Raw genomic sequence first — 20,883 nt, 5'->3', positions numbered from 1 at the left:
CAGAATTTCAAGATTTATTGCCCAAAAGACTGCTAAGAAATCCTTTTTCCTTTCTGTAGGAAGATAGAGATTCCAGATTCCTGCAGGTCATAAAGCAGGATAAGGAGAGGCTGTAGAGAAAGCTTATTTTTACTTCTGTCATGTATATTTAACAGGAAATATCTCCACAAGCCCTCTGGCTTTTATGCTCCTTCTCTGAGGTCCTACTATGTATGGGGTAAAGTTAGATCATATGCAGTTGCTAGATCATATAGAGATCATGTTAGGAAAGTTGTTCTAGTGATTTGACCTCGGTTTATATGTTTTACAAATAATTACATGTAATTAAAATGGCTGTGAGGCCCATTCCAGTCTTATACTTTTAGTTTATTTAAATGCAGAGGGAGTGAGGGAGGTGAATATAGAATAATAGAGAACAAAGGAAGGACATTTTGTGACAGCAATTAGATTTACTAGGGTGTTAGTTGAGAAGTACTAGTGATGACTATTTTATTATATTTTGGTGGTAAATGTCTGCTCGAATTCCTGATAAGCAGTTTTAGAAGAAGCAGTGTTCAAGAAAGCTTCTTTCAGGGGGTTCTTGTTCAAGATGGCTGACAGAAGCAGCTAGTGTGTGCACCGCTTTCACTGAGAGGAAACAAAATGGTAAGTAAATACTAGCTCTTTAACTAGGTTGTCCAGGAGATCACACTAGGATTTACCAAGAAAGCAACTGGACCCACGGAGAACAGCAAATGTGTTCCACCTTGGGTACATACAGTTGGGTGTTGGCTGCGGTGGTGTCAGCTGGTTGGGTTAACCTGACCTCAGTCCATGGGGGAAGTGGTCAGGTGCCAGCAGAATTTGTAATATACTAGGAAGATATTACTGTTAATATCACTGTGGGTGTACACCCTATGATATTAGAAGAAATATTCTAGAGAGATATTACTCCTAATGTCACAGTAAGTGTACACCCTGTGATATTATTCATCATATCCTAGGGGAATGTTTTACAACTAATGTCACAGGTGGTATACATCCTGTGATATTATTTGTAATACCCTAGGGAATATTACTCCCAGTGTCACAGGGGGTGGTCACGCTGAAATATTATTGATAATATCCTAGGGGTATGTTACTCCTACTATCACAGGGGGTGTACACCCTGTGATATTATTCATAATATTTTAGGAGGATGTTATTTCTAACGTCACAAGTGGTGTACACCTGTGATATCATTCGTAATATCCTAGGGGGGTATTAATCCTAATGTCACTGGGGGTGTACACCCAGTGGGTGATATTATTCATAATATTCTAGGGAAATGTTATTCCTAATGTCAAAATGGGTGCACACTCTGTGATATTATTCATGATATCCTAAAGAGATGTTACTCCTAATTTTACAGGGTATGTACACACTGTGATATTATTCTTAATATCCTAGGGAGATTTTACGCACAATGTCACACAGGGAGTACACTCTGTAAAATCCTAGGGAGATGTTACTCCTAATGTCACAGGGGAGGTATAGCCTGTGATATTATTCATAATATCCTAGGGGGATGTTACTCCTAATGACACAGGAAATGTACACCCTGTGATATTATTTGTAATATCTTAAAAGGATGTTACTTTTAATGTCATAGATAGTATACGCCCTGTGATATTATTGATAATATTCTAGTGGGAAGTTACTCCTAATGTCACAGGTGTGTACATCCTGTGATATTATTCACAATATACTAGCAGGATATTACTACTAATGTCACAATGTGTGTACGCATTGTGATATGATTCATAATATCATGGGGGATGTATTCCTAATGTCACAGGAGGTGCACACCGTGTGTTCAAGAAAGCCATGTGTACCATGTGTGTACATTGCCTGTGACATTATTCGTAATATCCTAGGGGGATGTTTCTTTTAATGTCACAAAGGGTGTACAAAATGTCACAGAAGGTGTATACCTTGTGATGTTATTCATAATATACTAGAAGGATGTTACTCCTAATGTCATGGGATGTACACTCTTTGTTATTATTTGTAATCTCCTAGGGAGATATTGTTTCAAATATCACAGTGAGTGTACACACCTGGTGTGATATTATTCGTAATATCCTAGGGAGATACAATTCCTAATACCACAGTGTGTGTTCCCCATGTGTGTACACTCTGTGATAGTATATTTTTATATCCTAGGGAGGAGATATTACTCTTAATATCACAGTGTGTGTTAACCCTGTGATATTATTCATATTTCACCTTGCTGCCTTTTTTAACCCACATTACAAAAGGAATGGAACAGATAACAAGATACTGAGATTAGACTCTTCTGCCTTGCGGCCACCGCAGGACACTTTTAATATCCCTGTTTCTCAGGCTGTAGAAGGGGTTTAGCATGGGGGTGACCACCGTGTATATCACTGAGGCCACTGCACCCTTTCTGGGGGAAGATGACACATCTGAATTGAGGTACCCTCCAATGCCTGTTCCATAAAATAAGCACACAACTGACAGGTGAGACCCACAGGTGGAGAAGGCTTTATAGTTCCCACCTGATGATGAAACCCTCAGAATGGAGGAAACAATTTTATAGTAAGATAAAAGGATCCCCAAGGTGGGAAGAAAACCAAATACAGCAGCAGGGAAATACATGACTATGTTATTAGTGAACGTGTCACAACATGCAAGGTGGGGGAACTGAGAAGGGTCACAGAAGAAATCAGGAATTTCCACATCCTTGAAGCAGGTAATTTGTAAGGCAACCAAATTGTACAGCTGGGAGTCTAAAAGACTGAGAAAAAAGACAACAGAACTAGGAAGCCACAGAAACACCCGTTCATGATGACTGAATAATATAGAGGGTGACAGATGGCTACAGACCAGTCTTACAGCCATCACACTCAGGAGCATGTCTTTCTTCCATGCCTCCAAAAACGGCAAAAAGAGACATATGGGTCAGGGAGCCGGCATAGGAGATGACTCTGCTGTGAGGTTGGATGTTCACAAACATCTTGGGGACTGTGGTGGAGGTGAAACTGATGTCAGGCAAGGACAGGTTGGAGAGGAAGAAGTACATGGGGGTGTAGAGGTGGGAGTCAGGGCTGACTGCCAGGATGATGAGCAGGTTCCCCAGGACCGTGATGAGGCACATGGACAGGAACAGCCCAGCGAGGACTGGCTGCAGTTCTGGATCCTCTGAGAGTTCTAGGAGGAGGACTACTGAGACATCTGTTAGATTCTGTGGGTCTGTATAGTTTGGACACCTTTTGCGTAGAAAAGAGAGTTGAAAAATCAGAAACAAGTAAACCAACACCCAGCACTGTGTCTGCATTTTGGATATAAGCAATTCACAAGTAGTGTTTCCAGATTTCAGAGCAATCCACAATCAGCAATATTTTGCAGTTGTGACAAACTCAATTGCCTTATAATGCGTTCATGATTGATTTTTGTGTTATTCACTTCTTGCTGTACACACCTGCCTTAGAAACACTAGATTCAAGAATGTTCCGAGAACCAGATCATCATATACAACAAATTCGTAATTGCTAGAAAATACAGCCTATCTTTTCAGAAGAAAAATATGTAATAAAAACATTCTCTTCACTTTAAGAAAAAGTTTATCCTAATTAAAGGAAATTAAGAACTCAAATATTTTATTTTATTCTAATAGATTGCCACAAATTCCCTTGATTTAGAACATTTATAAACACTGTATAACAGCTAAGACCACGCCATCTGGAAATGAAATTAAAGTTGACAGTTCACAATCAGAAAATATTTCCATATGCCAGTTATGTTCTAGTGATTTCAACATTATGTTTTCTGACTTTTCTCCCTCAAGGGAGTAATTGCTTACTCAAATAGGTGGGGCTTGTTTTAAAATTCATGTAAGACATAACTCCTGTCTTTAGCTTAGGTGTCTGGACTTAGACTGCCTGGTTCAAATGGGACTTCACCCTTTTTGACTTCATGATCTGGTACAAGTTATATGAAAATGCATTGCTTCTTTTCTAGTCTGTAAAATAATAATGAAATGTGCACTAATAACTGGGAGAAGACTACAAGGATGAAATGAAAGAAGCTGCATAGACCACAGAGCTCAGAGCCTGGCATTTAGGAAGCCTTCAGTAAGGGTTCATGATGCCATGGTGTCTGTCATCATCCTCTTTATCCTCATCATCACCTTCATAATCTTTATGTTGTGCTTAAGGAATAGTTTAGAGGGACTCATTTGCTGCTATCATGGGTGAGATGTCCATGAAAGGGACAACCAGTGTGGGAGGAAACCAAAATTTTGAATAAGATTTCTGAGACACCCACCACAACCAAAAACAGAAACCCCACAGTCCGCTGAGCTGACAGTTTGCACACTGGTCTCTTCCCATCTGCCCACCGCACTCCTCTGTTTGTCCTGAGGACGAGGAAACAAAACAAGGCTCCCCAGCGTCCCTCAGCACTCACTGAACTGCGCTTCCCCTCTGCCGGGCCACGACCACGGAGAACCAGTCCACTGTCTTCCCTGCGTGGTGCACGATGGAGGCTCAGACTCCGTCCTCAAGCCGGGCAAGAAGACAGGGTCAGACATGAGCCTCCTGATGCAGGTGACAGGTGTGGAGCCCACCTGACTGGAACCTCACACTGCAGGGCTGGAGGTACAGACTGAGTATTTACTATTCCATGGCCTCGGGGGCTCAAGGCACAGAGCTCTTCATTAGCCAAATTCACCGAAGTTCGCCCATCTCTAACGATTTCCTCATAATAATGCAGCAAGAAGAGGAGAAAAATGAGCGTCCATTTTTGGGCTCTTCCTCTAATCAGCAGAAATCCTGTGTGTATTATTCGCCTCTTTCTTTTCTTTTTAAAGATTCAATTGCTTTAATTTTCATATTTTATTATGGTAAAACATACCACATTGAAATATTAAAAATTATAAATATATATTATTTCATGTAGAATGGCCAGTATAAACATTTACAATTTCCACTATTTTTAAGTTTACAGTTTAATGACATTAAGTACATTCACATTGTTTAGCAACCATCACCTCCCTCATCTCCAGAACATTTTTATCTTTCAAAATGGAAATTGTACCCATATTATAAACTCTCCGTTCCTCTCTCTCACCCCCCCCGGGGGCCACCATTCTATTTTGCAATTCTGTGAGTTTAACTACTCTAGAGTCTTGATGTAAGTGGAATCATACCATGTTTAATTTTTTTTTTTTTTTTGAGACAAAGCCCAGGTTGGAGTATAGTGGCACGATCTCGGCTCACTGCAACTTCCACATCCTGGGTTCAAACAATTCTTGTGTCTCAGTCTACTGAGTAGCTGGGATTAGAAGCGTGTGCCACCATGCCCAACTAATTCTATCATTTTTAGTAGAGATGAGCTTTCGCCGTTTTGGCCAGGCTGGTTTCATACTCCTGACCTCAGGTGATCCGCCCACCTTGGCCTCCCAAGATGCTGGGATTACAGGCGTGAGCCACCGCACTGGCCAGAAGTGCCTGCCTTTTTAAGGCTGAATTCCATTGTATGAATGAGCTGCAGTGTGCTTTTTCATTCATCTGTCCATGGACCATTGGGTTGCTTCCACATTTTGGCTACTGTGAATAACGCTGCTATGAATATGGGTGTACAAATATCTCTTCCACTCCTGGCTTCTAATTCTTTTTGGTAGGTACCCACAAATGCAACTGCAGGATCATCTGATAATTCTGTTTCTAATTTTTCAAGTACACTCCATACTATTTTCCCTGTTCCTGCAGTTTTACATTCCCTCTGATCATGTTGGAGCATTCCTACTTCCCTCTAATTTTCACCATTGCTTGTTTGTTTATCATATTCATCCTAATGTGTGCTATCACATTTTTGATTTGATTTGCCCTTCCCTATGATTAGTGATTTTGAATATCATTTTATATGGTTATTTGCCATTGGTATATCTTTCCTAGGGAGATGTCTACTCAAGTCTTCTGATCATTGTTAATGGGATGCCTTGGGTTTCTTGTTGTTTAGTTCTAGCGGTTCTTTGCATATTATGGATATCAGCCTCTTTTCAAATATATGATTTGCAAATATTTTTCCTAATCCATGGGTTATTTTTTCACTCAGTTCATAGCGTTTTTTGATGCACAAAAGTGTTTCTCATTTAGCTGTAATCCAAGGAATCTAATTTTCTTTTGTTGCCTATGCTTTTGGTGTCATATCCCAGAAAGCATTGCCCACTCTGATGTCATAAAGGTTTTGCCAGCATTTTCTTTTAGGCATATTATAGTTTTAGCTCTTGGGGTTAGGTCTTTTATCCGGTTTGTGTTAGTTTTTGCATCTGGTGTGACATATGGTCCATCTTCATTTCTCTGCATGTGGAAATCAAGCTTCTCCAACACCATTTGTTGAAAAGGCTGCATTTCCACCAATGAACTTTCTTGTCACTCATGTTAAAAACCATTTGAACATATATGTGAGAAGTAATTTCTGGGATCAAGAACAAACAAACAACAACAGACAACAGGTAAAGATGTAGCATGGGTTGGGTGTGGGTGCTCACGCCTGTAATCCTAACATTTTGGGAGGCCGAGGTGGGCGGGTCACCTGAGGTTGGGAGTTCAAGACCAGCCTGACCAACAGGGAGAAACCCCGTCTCTACTAAAAATAAAAGTTAGGTGGGCGTGGTGGTGTGTAATCTCAGCTACTAGGGAGGCTGAGGCAGGAGCATTGCTTGAACCCAGGAGGCGGAGTTTGTGGTGAGCCAAGATCATGCCATTGCACTCCAACCTGGGCAACAAGAATGAAACTCCTTCTCAATAAATAAATAAATAAATAAATAAATAAATAAATACATAAATAAAAATACAGGATGATTTCAAGAGCTCCAATCTAGCCTAAAAAAGAAGAGTATAGAAGGGTGTAATTGGAGGAGAAAGAGAATAACTTAAAAACCATCACAATGAGAAAGTTAGGAAGCTTCTTTCCAAGCCATCTGGAAATACGCAAGAGGTTTTTGTGAATTAAAATTTCCATACTGTACTATCAAACACTAGAACTCATTTGTTCCATCTTTCTGTGTTTTGTACCCAATTATCAACTTCTCTTCATTCCCTATCCCACCCTTTTTCTTTCTAGCCTCTGCTAACCACCTTTATAATCTCCACCTTCATGAGACTCCTTTTGTGTGTATGTGGTTGTTGGAGTCTCGTTCTGTTGCCCGGGTTGGAGTATAGAGGCAAGATCTTGGCTCACTGGAACCTCTGCCTTTTAGATTCAAGCAATTCTCCAGCCTCAGCCTCCCAAGTAGCTGGGACTACAGGCATGCACAACCATGCCCAGGTAATTTTTGTATTTTTAGTAGAGATGTGGTTTCACCATGTTTGCCAGGCTGGTCTCAAACTTGTGGCCTAAAGTGATCCATCTGACTTGGCTTCCCAAAGTGCTGGGATTACAGGCATGAGCCACTACACCTGGTCAAGGTTTTCTTTTTTGTTCCTACATATAAGTGAGGACATGTAACATTTGTCATTCTGCTCCTGGCTTATTTCGTTTAATATACTGACCTGCAATCTCATCCATTTTTGCGGCAGTGGAGAGGATTTTATTCCTTTTAGTTTGAATAATACTTTATTGTGTGTGTATACCATAGTTTCTTAATTGAAACAAACTTATTAAAGACAAATATTTTAAAAATGTTTCAGAATGAGAAACTTTAGGGATACTGTGACCATTTTATTCTTTTCTATTTCCCATTTTATATATGTACAAGTGTGAAATAAAGCAGCAATCAATGTGTGTATAAATCTGTAACTTCAACAAATGTAAAATGAAAATGCTAAGTGGTAAGAAAAACAGCATAATAAAAATTTTTTATAGTGTTGAAGTACAATGCATTTGAAGATAACATTTGAAGAAATTATATTACAATTAAGTTTTATTCTTACTCATCAGAGCTTGATCCCCCCAGGAACTTCATCATTGGAACCATCTCTTTTGCTTAAAAAAAAAAAAAAAAAAAAAAAAAAAAAAAAAAAAAAAATCTGCATACCCACACAGGTGCAAGTAAATCAGAATCTTAAATAATGAGACTCAGGCCTCCTCATTTGCAAGCTACCCAGGTGATTTCAGTCAAAGCTAAGATTGAGGAGCGGTGACATGGATCTCTACACATAACCTGCCTAAATAGATTCCCTAGAAGCAGTTTATAAAGGAATTCCACACGAACTGTGGGAAAGGATGTGAATTTGATGTACACGGTATTCCTTACTTAACATTTTTGATAGTCTCTTGAAAATTGCACGTTTAAGCAAAATTATGTAGAGTGAAGCCAATGTATTCCTCATCAACATTAGAACTAGACAACTTTGAACAAACCAATGGTATTGGAGGACCTGCTGTACATTGTTTCCAGAAAGTCAATTTTCAGGGAATTACAAAATGAAGTGAGGACTTCCTGTATATAAAAAGATGGTTGTTATTCCACCTGGACAACAGGGTTATTGCTCAGAAACTAAAGGAGGCCACCTAGGTATAGAGGATTCAGTCATGAGGTTTATGCTAAACAAAGGATCCCAGAATACTCACCCATTCCAGTTAAAGGCATAACAAAGAAAGCAATATTCACATAGGAAATGTGGAAAGGAATAAAAGCCATCAAGCAACAAAAATAATGTGAGGAAGGGGGCAGGATTTGCAGATGTAGAGACTTAATGTGGTTGCCCTTTCTAACCCACACAAGAAAAAGGACAGAACAGGTCATGAGATTAGACTGTTCTGCTCCGCAGCCTCCACAGGGCACTTTGAATGCCCCTGTTTCTCAGTCTGCAGATGAAGGGGTTCAGCATGGGGGTGACCACAGTGTACAACACTGATGCTACCACACCATTCCTGGGGGATAGTGACACAGCTGAAGTCAGGTACACGCCAGTGCCTGTTCCATAAAATAAGCAAACAATTGCCAGGTGAGAGCCACAGGTGGAGAAGGCTTTATACTTCCCGTCTGACGATGGAATTCTTAGAGTGGAGGGGACAATTTTATAGTAAGACAAAAGGATCCCTGAAATGAGAAGAAAACCAAATATAGTACTATCTAAATGTATGAATATGTTATTGATGACACAGTCAGAACAGGCAAGGTTGAGAAGTTGAGATCGGTCACAGAAAAAATCAGAGGTTTCCACATTCTTGAAGCAGGTGAATCGTAACAATCCAACTGTGCAGCTGGGAATCCAACACGCTGACGAAAAAGACACCAAAACTAAGAAGACACAGAAGTGAGGATTCATGATGACTGGGTAGTGCAGGGGGTGACAGATGGCCACAAATCAGTTATAGGCTATCACAGTCAGGAGCATGTCATCTATACATGCAAAAAGGACAAAGAAAGACATCTGTGCCAGGCAGTCCGCGTGGGAGATGACTCTGCTATGCGATTGCATGTCCACAATCATCTTGGGGACCATGGCCAAGGTGAAACTGATGTCAGGCAAGGACAAGTTGGAGAGGAAGAAGTACATGGGGGTGTGGAGGTGGGAGTCAGGGCTGACTGCCAGGATGATGAACAGGTTCCCCAGCACTGCGACCAGGCACATGGACAGGAACAGCCCAGCGAGGACTGGATGCAGTTCTGGATCCTCTGAGAGTCCCAGGAGAAGGAATTCTGAGACACCTGTAAGATTCTGTGGTTCTGTGTGACTTGGACACCTTGAGAAGAAAAAAGGATTGGAAAAACAAAAGATAAAAACCAGCACTTAATGCCGTGTGTATATTTTGGATACAAGCAATTCACGAGGAACATTTTCACACTTGAGGATCATACACCCTCAGCAATATTTCTCAGTTGTGACAAACCCAAAAATCTCAGAATTACATGATTTACTTTTTTGCTATTCAAGTCTTTCTGTGCATACATACTTTAGAGAAAATCCACTGGAGAATGTTAGAAGACCAAAACATAATATGTAACAAATCCAAGATCTCAGTAAAATCTCAGTAAAATATGGCCTACTCTTCTCAGAAAAAAAAAAAAAAAAAGTTCTTCTCTCTCTAAGAAAACAAACTCAGTCTAATTTAAAAATTAAGAAGCAGTGAAATACACTTGATTTTATTCTGACACTGCTACAAATTCCTTTGATGTAGAATTCCTTTGATGTAGAATATTTATAAGCAATATACAAGAGCTAGGATCACATTATCTAAAAATGAAATCGAACCTTATAGTTCTTAATCAAAAGACCTTTTTACATGCCAGTTACTTTTCATATTTATTATCATCCTTAGGTTTTCTGACATAATTTCTTCATAAAAGTAAATGCATACTCAAATATGGGAGCCATGTTTCCAAATTTATTTAATATATAACTCTTTGCCGAGCACATTTGCTCACACCTGTAATCCCAGCACTTTGGAAGGCCGAGGCTGGTGGATCACCTGAGGTCAACAGTTTCAGACCAGCCTGACCAGCACTGTGATATCCCATCTCTACTGAAAATACAAAATTAGCCAGGCGTGGTGGTGGGCACCTGTAATCCCAGCCACTCAGGAGGCAGAAGCAGGAGAATCCCTTAGAACCCGGGATGCAGAGGTTGTACACCCTGTGATATTATTTTTGATATCCTAGGGAGATATTGCTTCTAATGTCATAGTGGGCATACACCCTGTGATATTATTTGTAATATCCTACAAAGATATTACTCCTAATATCACAGTGGGTGTACATCCTGTGATATTATTCCTAATATTTTACGGAGATATTACTCCTGATATTACAGTGAGTGTACACCATGTTTGTACATTCTGTGATATTATTCATAATAACCTAAAAAAATTACTGTTAATATCACAGTGGGTATACACCCTGTGATATTATTTGTAATATCCTAGGTAGATATTACTCCTAATATCACAGTAGATATATACCACGTGTGCACATCCTTTGAAATTATCTGTAATATCCTAGGAAGATATTGCTCCTAATATCACAGTGGGTGTACATCCTGTGATATTATTCATAATAACCTAGGGAATTATTACTCCTAATATCACAGTGGGCGTACACTCCGTGATATTATTCGTAATATCCTAGAGAAATATTGCTCCCAATATCACAGTGGATGTACACCCTTTTATATGAAAAGTAATATCCTAGGAAGACATTACTTCTAATATCACAGTGGGTGTACACCCTGTGATATTATTTGTAATATCCTGGAGAGATATTACTCCTAATATCACAGTGGGTGTGCACCATGAATGAACACCTTGTGATGTTATTCATAATATTCTAGGGAGAAATTACTCCTAATATCACAGTGGTGTACACCATGTGTGTATACCCTTTGGTGTTATTCGTAATATCCAAGGGAGATATTATGCCTAATGTCACGGTGGGTGTAAACCATGTGTGTACATTCTGTGATGTTATGCGTAATGTCTTAGAAAGTTATTGTTCCTAATGCCACAGAGGGTGTATACCATGTGTGTACACTCTGTGATGTTATTCATAATATCCTAGGGAGATATTTCTCCTAATATTACAGTGGCTGTACACCTTGTGTGTATGCCCTGTACTATTATTTGTTATATCCTGTGCAGATATTACTCCTAATATCACAGTGGGTGCACACCATGGGTGTAAAATCTGTGATGTTATTCGTAATATCCTAGGGAGATATTACTCCTAATGTCATAGTGGGTGTACAGCCTGTGACATTATTTGTAATATCCTGGGGAGGTATTATTCCTATTATCACAGTGGGTGTACACCTTGTGATATTATTCATAATATCCTAGGGAGATATTACTTCTAATATCAGAGTGGGTGTACACCCTGTGATATTATTTGTAATATTCTGAGATATTACTGTATACACTGTGATATTTTTGTATTATTTTATGGAGATATTTCTTCTAAAGTCACAGTGGGTGTATACCTGGTGATAGTCTTCCTAATATCACAGTGGGTGTACACCATGTGTATTTGTAATATTCTAGGGAGATATTACTCCTAATATTACTGAGAGTGTACACCCTGCGATATTAGTTGTAACATTTTTGGGAGATATTACTTGTAAAGTCACAATGGGTGTATGATATTCTTCCTAATATTTTAAGGAGATGTTACTTCTAATATCACAGTGGGTGTACACCCTGTGATATTCATCATAATATCATATGGATGTATTACTCCTAATATATCACTTGGTAGTGATATTGTTCATAATGTCCAGGAAGGGAGAGAATGATATTACACCCCAATATTGCAGGGGGTGGGGAAGAATGATATTACACACAATATCACATGGGGTGTACACCTCCCCTGTGATATTGTTTCTCATATCCATGGGGCGAGAGGATGATATTACTCCAAATATTGCGGGTGGTGTATACCCTACCTATGATATAGTTCCTAATATCCAAAAGGGGAGAGGAGAATATTACTTTCAATGCCACAGGGATTGTACACACTCCCCTTATATGGTTCCTAATATCCCGTGGTAGAGAGGATATTACTACTCTCAATATCACAGGGCGTGTACATCCCCCCTATGATATTGTTCTTAATATCCATGGGGAGGAGGATGATATTACTTCCAATATCACAGGAGGTGTACAACCCCCTATAATATTGTTCCTAATATCCAGGGGGGAGAGGATGATATTATTCCCAATATCGTGGGAGGTGTCCACCCCCTGTGATATGGTTTGTAATATCCTGTAAGGGAGAAGGGGGTGATATTATTCCCCGCATCTCAGAGGGTGTCCACCCCCCTGTGATATGTCATAATATCCAGGGCGGGAGAGGGGGGTGATATTACTCCCATATCGCAAAGGGTGTCCACCTCTCTGTGATACCATTCGTAATATCCAGGGCGAGAGAGGGGAGTGATACTACTTCCCATATCGCAAGAAGTTTACACCACCCCCTGTGATATTGCTCCTAATATATAGGGAAGGAGAGGATTATATTACTCCCAATATCGGAGGGTGTATGCACCCCCCTGTGATGTTGTTTATAATATCCAGGCAATGAGAGGATGATGTTACTCCCGAAATCGCAGCAGGTGTACTCTACCCCTGTGATATTGTTCCTAAAATCCTTGGGGAAATGGACGATACTACTTTCAATATTGCAGGGGTTGTACACCCCCCTGGAATATTGTTCATAATAAAAAGGGAGGGAGAGGATGACATTACATTCAATATCGAGAGGGGTGTATGCCCCGCCCATGTTATTGTTCCTAATATCCAGGTGGGGAGAGGAAGATATTACTCCCAATATTGCACTGGTGTACATTTCCCCTGTGTTATATTTTCTAAAATACAGGGAGGGAGAGGAGAGTATAACCTCCAATTTGGCAGGTAATTTACACCTCCCTTGTAATATTGTTCCTAATATCGAAGGGGGAGATAACATTATCCTAAATATTGCAGAGGGTCTACACCACCTCTGTGATATTATTCCTAATTTCCAGGGGGAGAGAGTATGATATTACTCCCAATGTCGTAAAAGTGTCCCCCCGCAGCTGTGATGTTGTTCCTAACTTCCAGGGGGTGGGGCAAGTATGATATTATTCCCAATATGGCAGTGGGTGTACATTCCCCCTGTGTTATTGTTTCTAATATACGGGAGAGAGAGGATAGTATTTTTCCCAATTTGGCAGGTACTTTACACCACCCTTGTAATATTGTTCCTAATATTGAGGGGAGGAGAGGATAATATTTTCCTAAATATCTCAGGGGATTACACCACCCCTGTGATATTGTTCCTAATTTCCAGGGGGAGAAAGGATGATATTACTCCCAATATCGTAAAAGTGTACAACCCCCTATGGTATTGTTTCAAATATCTAGGGAGGGCAAGTATGATCTTCCTTCCAATCTTGAAGGGGAATACATCCCCCTGTAATATGGTTCCTAATATCAAGTGGGGGAGAGGATGACATTACTCCCAATATCGCAGGAGGTGTACACCCCTCTGTCATATTGTTCATAATGTTCAAAAGGAAAGATAATATTACTCAAAATATCGTTAATGCCTTGTGTCTGCATCCCCCTGTTATATGGTTTGTAATATCCAGCAGGGAAGAGTGGGGTGATATTGCTCCCCATATTGTGGGGGGTGTCCACCCTTCATGATATGGTTGGTAATATTGGGAGTGGGAGAGGGGGGTAATATTACTCCCTACATCACATCATTGGGGGTGTCCACCCCCGTGTGACATGGTTCCTAACATTTAGGGGGAGGAGGGGGGTGAAATTACTCCCCCTATCATGGGGGTTGTTTACCCCCCTGTGACACGGCTTGTAATATCCAGGGGGTGGGAGAGTGGGGTGATATTACTCCCCCTATTGTGGGGGATGTTTACCCCCCTGTGACATGGTTCATAACATCCAGGGGGTGAGAGTGGGGTGACATTACTCCCCATATCATGGGGGATTTTTCCCCCACTGTGACACGGTTCATAATATCCAGTTAGGGGAGAGGTGATATTACTCCCCATATGGCAAAGGGTGTCCACCCCCCATGACAAGGTTCATAATATCCAGGGGGGGAGAGGGGTGTGATATTACTCCCCATATCATGGAGGTGTTTACCCCCCTGTGACATGGTTCATAATATCCAGTGGGGGGAAAGGGGGGTGATGTTACTCCCCATATCACCGGGGGGTGTCCAACCCCCATGACATGTTTTGTAATATCCAGGGTGGGGAGAGGGGTGTGATATTACTCCCCATATCGTGGGGGGCGTCCACCTCCCTATAACATGGTTTGTAATATCCAGGGGGAGATAACTGAATTGATCAAGCAGAAGCAAGGATATCAGAGATTGAAGATCAACTTAATGAAATAAAGCGAGAAGACAAGATTAGAGAAAAAAGAATAAAAAGGAACAAACAAAACCTCCAAGAAATATGGGACTATGTGACAAGACCAAATCTACGTTTGATTACCTGAAAGTGACAGGGAGAATGGAACCAAGCTGAAAAACACTCTTCAGGATATTATCCAGGAGAACTTCCCCAACCTAGCAAGACAGGCCAACATTCAAATTCAGGAAATACAGAGAACACCACAAAGATACTCCTCGAGAAGAGCAACCCCAAGACACATAATCATCAGATTCACCAAGGTTGAAATGAAGGAAAAAATGTTAAGGGCAGCCAGAGAGAAAGGTCAGGTTATCCACAAAGGGAAGCCCATAAGACTAACAGCGAGTCTCTCAGCAGAAAACCTACAAGCCAGAAGACAGCAGGGGCCAATATTCAACATTCTCAAAGAAAAGAATTTCCAATTCCAAATTTCATATCCAGCCAAACTAAGCTTCATAAGTGAAGGAGAAATAAAATCTTTTACAGATAAGCAAATGCTGAAAGATTTTGTCACCAACGGGCCTGCCTTACAAGAGCTCCTGAAGGAAGCACAAAACACGGAAAGGAACAACCAGTTCCAGCCACTAGAAAAACATACCAAATTGTAAAGTCCATCGACACTTTAAAGAAACTGCATCACTAATGCGCAAAATAACCTGCTAGCATCATAATGACAGGATCAAATTCACACGTAACAATATTAATCTTAAATGTAAATGGGTTAAATGCCCCAATTAAAAGACACAGACTGGCAAATTGGATAAAGAGTTAAGACTAATCAGTGTGCTGTATTCAGGAGACCCATCTCACCTGCAAAGACACACTTAGGCTCAAAATAAAGGGATGAAGGAATATTTACCAAGCAAATGGAAAACCAAAAAAAAAAAAAAAAAAAAAAAAAAAAAGCAAGAGTTGCCATCCTAATCTCTGATAAAACAGACTTTAGACCAACAGAACTCAAAAGAGACAAAGAAGGGCATTACATAATGGTAAAGGGATCAATGCATCAAGAACTAACTATCCTAAATATATATGTGCCCAATACAGGAGGACTCAGACTCAAAAAGCAAGTACTTAGAGTCCTATAAAGAGACTTAGACTCCCACACAATAATAGTGGGAGACTTTGACATCCCACTGTCAATATTAGACAGATCAATGAGGCAGAAAAATAACAAGGATATTGAGGACTTGAACTCAGCTCTGGACCAAGCAGACCTAATAGACATCTATAGAACTCTCCACCCCAAATCAACAGAGTATACATTCTTCTCAGCACCTCATCGCACTTATTCCGAACTTGACCACATAATTGGAATCAAAATACTCCTCAACAAATGCAAAAGAACAGAAATCATAACCAACAGTCTCTCAGACCACAGTGCAATCAAATTGGAACAGGATTAAGAAACTCACTCAGAACCACACAACTATACAGAAACTGAACAACCTGCTCCTGAATGACTACTGGGTAAATAACGAAATGAAGGAAGAAATAAATATGTTTTTGGAATCAATGAGAACAAAGACACAATGTACCAGAATCTCTGGGACACATTTAAAGCAGTGTGTAGAGGGAAATTTATAGTACTAAATGCCCACAAGAGAAAGCAGGAGATATCTAAAATCAACACCCTAACATCAAAATTAAAAGAACTAGAGAAGAAAGAGCAAACAAACCCAAAAGCTAGCAGAAAACAAGAGATAACTAAGATTAGAGCAGAACTGAAGGAGATAGAGCCATGAAAAACCCTTCAAAAAATCAATGAATCCGGGAGCTGGTTTTTTCAAAAGATCCACAAAATAGATAGACCACTAGCCAGACTAGTAAAGAAGAAAAGAGAGAAGAATCAAATAGACGTGATAAAATATCATAAAGAGAATATCACCACTGATCCCACAGAAATACAAACTACCGTCAGAGAATACTATAAACACCTCTCTGCAAATAAACTAGAAAATCTAGAAGAAATGGATAAATTCCTGGACACGTACACCCTCCCAAGTCTAAACCAGGAAGAAGTCAAATCCCTGAATAGGTCCATAACAAAGTCTGAAATTGATGCAGTAATTAATAGCCTACCAACCAAAATAAGTCCAGGACCAGACGGATTCACAGCCAAATTCTACCAGAGGTACAAAGAGGAGCTGGTACCATTCCTTCTGAAATTATTCCAAACAATAGAAAAAGAGGGAATCCTCCCAAACTCATTTTGTGAGGCCAGCATCATCCTGACACCAAAATCTTGCAGAGACACAACATAAAAAGAAAATTTCAGGCCAATATCCCTGATGAACATCGATGCAAAAATCCTCAATAAAATACTGGCAAACCGAATTGAACCCCACATCAAAAAGCTTATCCACCACAATCAAGTTGGCTTCATCCCTGGGATGCAAGGCTGGTTTAACATATGCAAATAAATAAATGTAATCCATTACATAAACAGAATCAGTGACAAAAACCACGTGATTATCTCAACAGTTGCAGAAAAGGCCTTTGACAAAATTCAACACCCCTTCATGCTAAAATATCTCAATAAGCTAGGTATCAGTGGAATGAATCTCAAAATAATTAGAGATATTTATGACAAACCCACAGCCAATATCATACTGAATAGGCAAAAACTAGAAGCATTCTCTTTGAAAACTGGTACAAGACAAGAATGCCCTCTCTCACCACTCCTATTCAACATAGTATTGGAAGTTCTGGCTAGGGCAATCAGGCAAGAGAAAGAAATGAAGGGTATTTAAATAGGAAAAGAGGAAGTCAAATTGTCTCTGTCTGCAGATGACTTGATTGTATATTTAGAAAACCCCATCGTCTCAGCCCAAAACCTCCTTAAGCTGACAAACAACTTCAGCAAAATCTCAGGATACAAAAATCAATGTGCAAAAATCACAAGCATTCCTATACATCAATAACAGATAGAGAGCCAAATCATGAGTAAACTCCCATTCACAACTGCTACTAAGAAAATAAAATACCTATGAATACAACTTACAAGGGATGTGAAGGACCTCTTCGAGGAGAACTACAAACCACTGCTCAAGGAAGTAAGAGAGGACACAGACAAATGGAAAAATCTTCCATGCTCCTGGATAGGAAGAATCAATATCGTGAAAATGGCCATACTGCCCAAAGAAATTTATTGATTCAATGTTATCCCCTTTAAGCTCCCACTGACTTTCTTCACAAAATTGGAAAAAACTACTTTAAACTTCACATGGAACCAGAAAAGAGCCTGCATAGCCAAGACAATCCTAAGCAAAAAGAACAAAGCTGGAGGCATTGCGCTACCTGACTTCAAACTATACTACAAAGCTACAGTAACCAAAACAGCATGGTACTGGTACCAACACAGATATATAGACCAATGGAACAGAATAGAAGCCTCAGAAATAACACCACACATCTACAACCATCTGATCTTTGACAAACCTCACACAAACAAGCAATAGGGAAAGCATTCTCTATTTAATAAATGGTGTTGGAAAAACTGGCTAGCTATATGCAGAAAATTGAAACTGGACTCCTTCCTTACATCTTATACAAAAATTAACTGAAGATGGATTAAAGACTTAAACGTAAGACCTAAAACCATAAAAATCCTAGAAGAAAACCTAGGCAATACCATTCAGCACATAAGCATGAGCAAAGACTTCATGTCTAAAATACCAAAAGCAATAGCAACAAAATTGACAAATGGGATCTAATTAAACTAAAGAGCTTCTGTGCAGCTAAAGAAACTATCACTGGAGTGAAAATGCAACCTACAGAATGGGAGAAAATTTTTGTACTCTATCCATCTGACAAAGGGCTAATATCCAGAATCTACAAAAAAACTTAAACAAATTTACAAGAAAAAAACCAAACAACCCCATCAAAAAGTGGACAACGGATATTAATATACACTTCTCAAAAGAAGACATTTATGCAGCCAACAAACATACGAAATAAGACTCATCATCACTGGTCATTAGAGAAATGCAAATCAAAACCACAATGAGATACCATCTCATGCCAGTTAGAATGGTGATCATTAAAAAGTCAGGAAACAACAAATGCTGGAGAGGATGTGGAGAAATAGGAACACTTTTACACTGTTGGTGGGAGTGTAAATTAGTTCATCCACTGTGGAAGACAGGGTGGCAATTCCTCAAGAATTTAGAACTAGAAATACCATTTGACCCAGCAATCCCATTACTGGGTATACACCCAGAGGATTATAAATCATTCTACTATAAAGATACATGCACATGTATGTTTATCATGGCACTATTCACAATAGCAAATACTTGGATCCAATACAAATGTCCATCAATGATAGACTGGATAAAGAAAATGTGGCACATATACACCATGGAATACTGTGCAACCATAAAAAAGGATGGGTTCATGTCCTTTGTAGGGATATGGATGAAGCTGGAAACTCATTCTCAGCAAATCAAAACAAGAACAGAAACCAAACACTGCATGTTGTCACTCATAAGTGGGAGCTGAACAATGAGAACACATGGACACAGGGAGGGGAGCATTACACACCAGGGCTTGTTGGCAGGTGAAGGGCTAGGGGAAGGATAGCATTGGGAGAAATACCTAATGTAGTTGACGGGTTGATGGGTGCGGCAAACCACCATGTCACGTGTATACCTATGTAACAAAACTGCATGTTCTGCACATGTACCCCAGAACTTAAAGTGTAATAAAAAAAGAAAGATTCCAAACATACATTTATGTGTACAAAATCAGACAAAAATCTCTGATACGTAGGTGGTAGGCAAGTAGATAAATAGGAATAGTTTTATAATTAAGTTTCATACTATACATGCCTTTTAAATGTACTTCATTAATTATATTTGAATTCACTAGAATAAAATAGGCTTCAGGAATTGCTGAATTGTAGGTAAATATTTAATAACAGGATCATACAATTTATCATGAATTGAAGCTGTACTTTGCATTTTTAGTGCATATGTCCTCTTTAGACAATAAGAGTATACTCCCTGCTATAAAAACTTTCTCATACCTTCTCATTTTTTTAGTCATAAAATTATTTTATTTTGTCAGAGCAAATACTATTTTTTACAGTAGGAATGAATTAACATAAAATTTGAATACAACTTAAAACAAAGCCTTGCATAAAATGTACCACATTATTTCAGGAGTATGATTCTGGGAATCAGATATTATATGTCACCTTGCAAATTTTTCCAAGTTACAATTTATATAGTATCAGATACACCCATTTTAAGAGCACTCACAGTTTGATTAATTTTGACTAATGTATACACACATGTAATCACCACCATATTTAAGATGTAGAATATTTCTATCACCCCAAAAGTTTCCCTTCTTCCCCTTCCCAGTCAATCACCCTTTCTTCACGCATACTTCCACTGATCTGCTATGATTGTAGATTAGATTAGTTTTCTAGAGTTTCCAATAATCGTAACTATACATTATATATTCTTTTTATCTGCGTTCTTTTTGGAACCTATCCATGTTGTGTATATCAATAGTTTGTTTCTTTTTACTTCTGAGTAATAGTTCATTGTATGAATATGTTTATACATTGTGTTTATTTACTTGATGGACATTTTGGCTGTTTGCAGGTTTTGTCTTTCATAAAAAAAAAATCTGTGAATAACCTTGTACATATCATTTTGTGGAAATATGTTTTCATTTTTCTTGGGTAAATACCTAGAAGTGTCATTGCTATATTACATGATTAGTATATGTTTAATTTTGTAAGAAGCTGCCAAACCATTTCTCAAAATGATTGTAACAATTTACATTCCCGTCAATTATTTATGACAATTCCACTTGTTCCACATTCTCCTCAACACCTGGCATTGTCAGCTTTTAAAATTTTTGGTCATTCTACTAGTGGTGTGTTTGTATCTCACTGTGGTTTTGATTTGTTGTTTCCTGAGACTAATAATCTTAGCATCTTTTGATGTATTGACCATTTGTATATCTTTTTTTGTGAAATGTGTTTGTCGAAACCTTCTGCCTGTTTTTTTAACTGAGTGGA

The 20,883-nt window shown here is 39.2% G+C and overlaps 2 pseudogenes; both read right to left on the bottom strand.

Moving 5' to 3' along the window:
* Positions 1 to 2,307: 2,307 nt before the first annotated feature.
* LOC126936457 (olfactory receptor 7E24-like) lies at positions 2,308 to 7,554 on the bottom strand (annotated as a pseudogene).
* Positions 7,555 to 8,738: 1,184 nt separating this feature from the next.
* LOC126936456 (olfactory receptor 7E24-like) overlaps positions 8,739 to 20,883 on the bottom strand; it is a 48,629-nt pseudogene continuing 36,484 nt past the window's right edge.

Source organism: Macaca thibetana, chromosome 14 (genome assembly GCF_024542745.1).
Source record: "Macaca thibetana thibetana isolate TM-01 chromosome 14, ASM2454274v1, whole genome shotgun sequence".
Lineage (NCBI taxonomy): Eukaryota > Metazoa > Chordata > Mammalia > Primates > Cercopithecidae > Macaca > Macaca thibetana.
Note: the sequence above shows the minus strand (reverse complement) of the source record. Positions and strands in the feature narration are given on the sequence as shown.